Source organism: Pleurodeles waltl, chromosome 12 (genome assembly GCF_031143425.1).
Source record: "Pleurodeles waltl isolate 20211129_DDA chromosome 12, aPleWal1.hap1.20221129, whole genome shotgun sequence".
Taxonomy (NCBI): domain Eukaryota; kingdom Metazoa; phylum Chordata; class Amphibia; order Caudata; family Salamandridae; genus Pleurodeles; species Pleurodeles waltl.
In genome coordinates this window covers 12,068,823-12,076,085 of record NC_090451.1, presented here as the reverse complement: position 1 = coordinate 12,076,085, position 7,263 = coordinate 12,068,823, and positions in this window count along the sequence as shown.

The window sequence follows — 7,263 nt, the reverse complement described above, 5'->3', positions numbered from 1 at the left end:
GGGAAAGAAGGCAGACAAATGGGTCAGAACAAGGGTGAACAGAAAAGTTCATACAGGGGGTGACAAAGATGGCAATAAGAAGAAGGATGGTAAGTCTTCTGACAAGGGTGGGGACAAATCTAAAAATGGGTCTTCATCATGCCCACAAAAACACTCTGGTGGGGGTGGTGGGCCCAAATCCTCTTCAAATCAAAACAAAGAAAAGAAACCATGGTGCTATTTATGTAAAATAAAAGGCCATTGGACAACAGATCCCAGTTGTCCAAAGAAAAGCACCAAGCCTCCTACCACTACAACCCCTACTGCTACACCTAGTGTCCCTACTAATAGCAGTGGTGGTGGGAGCAAACCTACTAATAGCCAATCCAAGGGAGTAGCTGGGCTCACTATTGGTAACTTAGTTGTGGTTGGTCTGATTAGGGAGACCACAGAGGCTGTGTTAGTCTCTGAGGGGGCTATTGATTTAGCCACCTTGGTTGCTTGTCCCCTTAACATGGATAAGTACAAGCAACTACCCCTAATAAATGGTGTTGAGGTTCAGGCCTACAGGGACACAGGTGCCAGTGTTACAATGGTAATAGAGAAACTGGTCCACCCTGAACAACACCTACTTGGTCACCAGTACCAAGTAACCGATGCTCACAACAACACCCTTAGCCACCCCATGGCTGTTGTGAATTTCAACTGGGGGGGGGGTTACTGGCCCAAAGAAAGTTGTGGTTGCCTCAGATTTACCTGTAGACTGTCTATTAGGGAATGATTTAGAGACATCAGCTTGGGCAGAAGTGGAGTTGGAGGCTCATGCAGCAATGCTGGGCATTCCAGGGCATATTTTTGCTTTGACCAGGGCTCAGGCCAAAAAGCAAAAAGGACAGGGTGACTTGGATCCTGGAAGAATGGACCAAGTGCTCCCTAAAGCTAGGGGTAGCAAAGGTAAATCAGTACCTACTATCCCTCCCTCTACAGTGGATTCTACTTCTGAGGAAGAAGAATTCCCACCCTGTGCAGAACCTACACCAGAGGAGCTGGAAGCAGACACTGCTGAGCTTTTGGGTGAAGGGGGGCCTGCCAGGGAGGAGCTGAGTGTGGCACAGCAGACCTGTCCCACACTGGAACGTCTAAGACAGCAAGCTGTCAAACAAGCAAATGGGGATGTCACTGACTCTCACAGAGTTTACTGGGAGGACAACCTCTTGTACACTGAATCAAGGGATCCAAAACCTGGAGCTGCCAGGAGATTGGTGATTCCTCAGGAGTACAGAAAGTTCCTCCTAACTCTTGCTCACGACATTCCCTTAGCTGGACATTTAGGGCAAATGAAAACTTGGGACAGGCTTGTTCCCCTGTTTCATTGGCCTAGAATGTCAGAGGACACAAAGGAATTTTGTAAGTCCTGTGAAACTTGTCAAGCCAGTGGCAAGACAGGTGGCACTCCAAAGGCACCCCTTATTCCACTGCCTGTGGTTGGGGTTCCCTTTGAAAGGGTAGGGGTTGACATAGTTGACCCCCTTGACCCTCCTACTGCTTCAGGCAATAGGTCTATCTTGGTGGTAGTGGACCATGCCACCAGATATCCTGAAGCAATTCCTCTAAGGACCACTACAGCTCCTGCAGTGGCAAAGGCCCTCCTGGGAATCTTTTCCAGGGTGGGCTTCCCAAAAGAGGTGGTATCAGACAGGGGAAGCAATTTCATGTCTGTTTACTTAAAGGCCATGTGGAAATAGTGTGGTGTGACATACAAGTTCACCACACCCTATCATCCACAAACAAATGGACTGGTGGAGAGATTTAACAAAACTCTCAAAGGCATGATTATGGGACTCCCTGAAAAACTCCGCAGGAGATGGGATATCCTTTTACCATGCCTCCTTTTTGCTTACAGGGAGGTACCCCAGAAAGGACTGGGCTTCAGCCCCTTTGAACTCCTATTTGGTCACCCTGTGAGAGGTCCTCTAACACTTGTTAAGGAGGGTTGGGAACAACCTTTAAAAGCTCCAAAGCAAGACATAGTGGACTATGTACTTGGCCTCAGATCAAGGATGGCTGAGTACATGAAAAAGGCCAGTAAAAACCTTCAGGCCAGCCAAGAGCTCCAGAAGCAATGGCATGACCAGAAGGCTGTTTTGGTTCAGTACCAACCAGGGCAGAAAGTGTGGGTCTTGGAGCCTGTGGCCCCAAGAGCACTCCAAGATAAATGGAGTGGACCCCACACAATTGTTGAGAAAAAGGGTGAAGTCACCTTCTTAGTTGACTTAGGCACTGCCAGGAGTCCCCTTAGGGTGCTCCATGTCAATCGCCTCAAACCCTACTATGACAGGGCTGATCTCACCCTGCTCATGGCAACTGATGAGGGACAGGAAGAAGACAGTGATCCTCTACCTGATCTCTTCTCTTCCACAGAACAAGATGCTCTAGTGGAAGGTGTTGTACTGGCAGATTGTCTTACTGCAGAGCAGAAAGACCACTGCATAAATCTCCTGGGTCAGTTTTCTGAACTCTTCTCTACTGTACCAGGTACCACTTCTTGGTGTGAGCACACTATAGATACTGGAGACAGCTTGCCTGTCAAAAGTAAAATCTATAGGCAGCCTGACCATGTCAGAGACTGTATAAAGCAAGAGGTGAAGAAAATGTTAGAACTGGGAGTGGTTGAGCACTCTGAAAGTCCATGGGCCTCTCCTGTGGTACTTGTACCAAAACCTCATTCCAAGGATGGAAAGAAGGAAATGCGGTTTTGTGTAGACTACAGAGGTCTCAACCAGGTAACCAAAACTGATGCTCACCCTATACCCAGGGCAGATGAGCTCATAGATACACTGGCATCTGCCAAGTATCTAAGCACTTTTGATTTGACTGCAGGGTATTGGCAGATCAAATTATCAGAAGATGCTAAAGCTAAAACTGCATTTTCAACCATTGGAGGCCATTACCAGTTCACTGTAATGCCTTTTGGATTGAAAAATGCACCAGCCACTTTTCAAAGGTTGGTGAATACAGTCCTGCAAGGGCTGGAAGCTTTCAGTGCAGCATATTTGGACGATATAGCTGTCTTTAGCTCCAGCTGGGATGATCACCTGGTCCACCTATGGAAAGTTTTGGAGGCCCTGCAAAAGGCAGGCCTCACTATCAAGGCTTCAAAGTGCCAGATAGGGCAGGGGAAGGTGGTTTATCTGGGACACCTTGTTGGTGGGGAACAGATTGCACCACTACAGGGGAAAATCCAAACTATTATAGATTGGGTTCCCCCTACTACTCAGACTCAGGTGAGAGCCTTCCTAGGCCTCACTGGGTATTACAAGAGGTTCATTAAGAACTATGGCTCCATTGCAGCCCCTCTTAATGACCTCACATCCAAGAAAATGCCTAAAAAGGTATTATGGACAGCAAACTGTCAGAAAGCTTTTGAGGAGCTGAAGCAGGCCATGTGCTCTGCACCTGTCCTGAAAAGCCCTTGTTACTCTAAAAAATTCTATGTCCAAACTGATGCATCTGAATTAGGAGTAGGGGCAGTCCTATCACAACTTAATTCTGAGGGCCAGGATCAACCTGTTGCTTTTATTAGTAGGAGGTTGACCCCTAGAGAAAAGCGTTGGTCTGCCATAGAGAGGGAGGCCTTTGCTGTGGTCTGGGCACTGAAGAAGTTGAGGCCATACCTGTTTGACACTCACTTCATTGTTCAGACAGACCACAAACCTCTACTTTGGCTAAAACAAATGAAAAGTGAAAATCCTAAATTGTTGAGGTGGTCCATATCCCTACAGGGAATGGACTATACAGTGGAACATAGACCTGGGAGTACCCACTCCAATGCAGATGGACTCTCCAGATATTTCCACTTAGACAATGAAGACCCATCAGGTAATGACTAGTCTTATTGTCCTTCGTTTGGGGGGGGGGGGTTGTGTAGGAAAGTACCATCTTGCCTGGCATGTTACCCCCATTTTTCACTGTATATATGTTGTTTTAGTTGTATGTGTCACTGGGACCCTGCCAGCCAGGGCCCCAGTGCTCATAAGTATGCCTGAAAGTGTTACCTGTGTTATGACTGTGAGAAGGTAGCCTCTTTCTAGCCTTGTTACCCCCACTTTTGGCCTGTTTGTGAGTGTATGTCAGGGTGTTTGTCACTGTTTTCACTGTCTCACTGGGATCCTGATAGCCAGGCCTCAGTGCTCATAGTGAAAACACTATGTTTTCAGTATGATTGTTATGTGTCACTGGGATCCTGCTGGTCAGGACCCCAGTGCTCATAGGTTTGTGGCCTATATGTATGTGTCACTGGGACCCTGTCACACAGGGCCCCAGTGCTCATAGGTGTGCATGTATATGTTCCCTGTGTGGTGCCTAACTGTCTCACTGAGGCTCTGCTAACCAGAACCTCAGTGGTTATGCTCTCTCATTACTTTCAAATTGTCACTAACAGGCTAGTGACCAATTTTACCAATTTACATTGGCTTACTGGAACACCCTTATAATTCCCTAGTATATGGTACTGAGGTACCCAGGGTATTGGGGTTCCAGGAGATCCCTATGGGCTGCAGCATTTCTTTTGCCACCCATAGGGAGCTCTGACAATTCTTACACAGGCCTGCCACTGCAGCCTGAGTGAAATAACGTCCACGTTATTTCACAGCCATTTTACACTGCACTTAAGTAACTTATAAGTCACCTATATGTCTAACCTTTACCTGGTAAAGGTTAGGTCCAAAGTTACTTAGTGTGAGGGCACCCTGGCACTAGCCAAGGTGCCCCCACATTGTTCAGAGCCAATTCACTGAACTTTGTGAGTGCGGGGACACCATTACACGCGTGCACTACATATAGGTCACTACCTATATGTAGCTTCACCATGGTAACTCCGAATATGGCCATGTAACATGTCTATGATCATGGAATTGCCCCCTCTATGCCATCCTGGCATTGTTGGTACAATTCCATGATCCCAGTGGTCTGTAGCACAGACCCTGGTACTGCCAGACTGCCCTTCCTGGGGTTTCACTGCAGCTGCTGCTGCTGCCAACCCCTCAGACAGGCAGCTGCCCTCCTGGGGTCCAGCCAGGCCTGGCCCAGGATGGCAGAACAAAGAACTTCCTCTGAGAGAGGGTGTGACACCCTCTCCCTTTGGAAAATGGTGTGAAGGCAGGGGAGGAGTAGCCTCCCCCAGCCTCTGGAAATGCTTTGTTGGGCACAGATGTGCCCAATTCTGCATAAGCCAGTCTACACCGGTTCAGGGACCCCTTAGCCCCTGCTCTGGCGCGAAACTGGACAAAGGAAAGGGGAGTGACCACTCCCCTGACCTGCACCTCCCCTGGGAGGTGTCCAGAGCTCCTCCAGTGTGCTCCAGACCTCTGCCATCTTGGAAACAGAGGTGCTGCTGGCACACTGGACTGCTCTGAGTGGCCAGTGCCACCAGGTGACGTCAGAGACTCCTGCTGATAGGCTCCTTCAGGTGTTAGTAGCCTTTCCTCTCTCCTAGGTAGCCAAACCCTCTTTTCTGGCTATTTAGGGTCTCTGTCTCTGGGGAAACTTTAGATAACGAATGCATGAGCTCAGCCGAGTTCCTCTGCATCTCCCTCTTCACCTTCTGATAAGGAATCGACCGCTGACCGCGCTGGAAGCCTGCAAACCTGCAACATAGTAGCAAAGACGACTACTGCAACTCTGTAACGCTGATCCTGCCGCCTTCTCGACTGTTTTCCTGCTTGTGCATGCTGTGGGGGTAGCCTGCCTCCTCTCTGCACCAGAAGCTCCGAAGAAATCTCCCGTGGGTCGACGGAATCTTCCCCCTGCAACCGCAGGCACCAAAAAGCTGCATCTCCGGTCCCTTGGGTCTCCTCTCAGCACGACGAGCGAGGTCCCTCGAATCCAGCGACACCGTCCAAGTGACCCCCACAGTCCAGTGACTCTTCAGCCCAAGTTTGGTGGAGGTAAGTCCTTGCCTCACCTCGCTGGGCTGCATTGCTGGGAACCGCGACTTTGCAAGCTTCTCCGGCCCCTGTGCACTTCCGGCGGAAATCCTGTGTGCACAGCCAAGCCTGGGTCCACGGCACTCTAACCTGCATTGCACGACTTTCTAAGTTGGTCTCCGGCGACGTGGGACTCCTTTGTGCAACTTCGGCGAGCACCGTTTCACGCATCCTCGTAGTGCCTGTTTCTGGCACTTCTCCGGGTGCTACCTGCTTCAGTGAGGGCTCTTTGTCTTGCTCGACGTCCCCTCTCTCCGCAGGTCCAATTTGCGACCTTCTGGTCCCTCCTGGGCCCCAGCAGCGTCCAAAAACGCCAAACGCACGATTTGCGTGTAGCAAGGCTTGTTGGCGTCCATCCGGCGGGAAAACACTTCTGCACGACTCTCCAAGGCGTGGGGGATCCATCCTCCAAAGGGGAAGTCTCTAGCCCTTGTCGTTCCTGCAGTATTCACAGTTCTTCAGCCTAGTAAGAGCTTCTTTGCACCAACCGCTGGCATTTCTTGGGCATCTGCCCATCTCCGAGCTGCTTGTGACTTTTGGACTTGGTCCCCTTGTTCCACAGGTACCTTCAGACAGAAATCCATCGTTGTTGCATTACTGATTTGTGTTTTCCTTGCATTCTCCCTCTAACACGACTATTTTGTCCTTAGGGGAACTTTGGTGCACTTTGCACTCACTTTTCAGGGTCTTGGGGTGGGTTATTTTACTAACTCTCACTATTTTCTAATAGTCCCAGCGACCCTCTACAAGGTCACATAGGTTTGGGGTCCATTCGTGGTTCGCATTCCACTTCTGGAGTATATGGTTTGTGTTGCCCCTATCCCTATGTTTCCCCATTGCATCCTATTGTAACTATACATTGTTTGCACTGTTTTCTAAGACTATACTGCATATTTTTGCTATTGTGTATATATATCTTGTGTATATTTCCTATCCTCTCACTGAGGGTACACTCTAAGATACTTTGGCATATTGTCATAAAAATAAAGTACCTTTATTTTTAGTATAACTGTGTATTGTGTTTTCTTATGATATTGTGCATATGACACTAAGTGGTACTGTAGTAGCTTCACACGTCTCCTAGTTCAGCCTGAGCTGCTTTGCTAAGCTACCATTATCTATCAGCCTAAGCTGCTAGACACCCTATACACTAATAAGGGATAACTGGGCCTGGTGCAAGGTGCAAGTACCCCTTGGTACTCACTACAAGCCAGTCCAGCCTCCTACATTGGTTGTGCAGCGACGGGATAAGTGCTTTGAGACTACTTACCACTCTTGTCATTGTACTTTTCATAAGAGA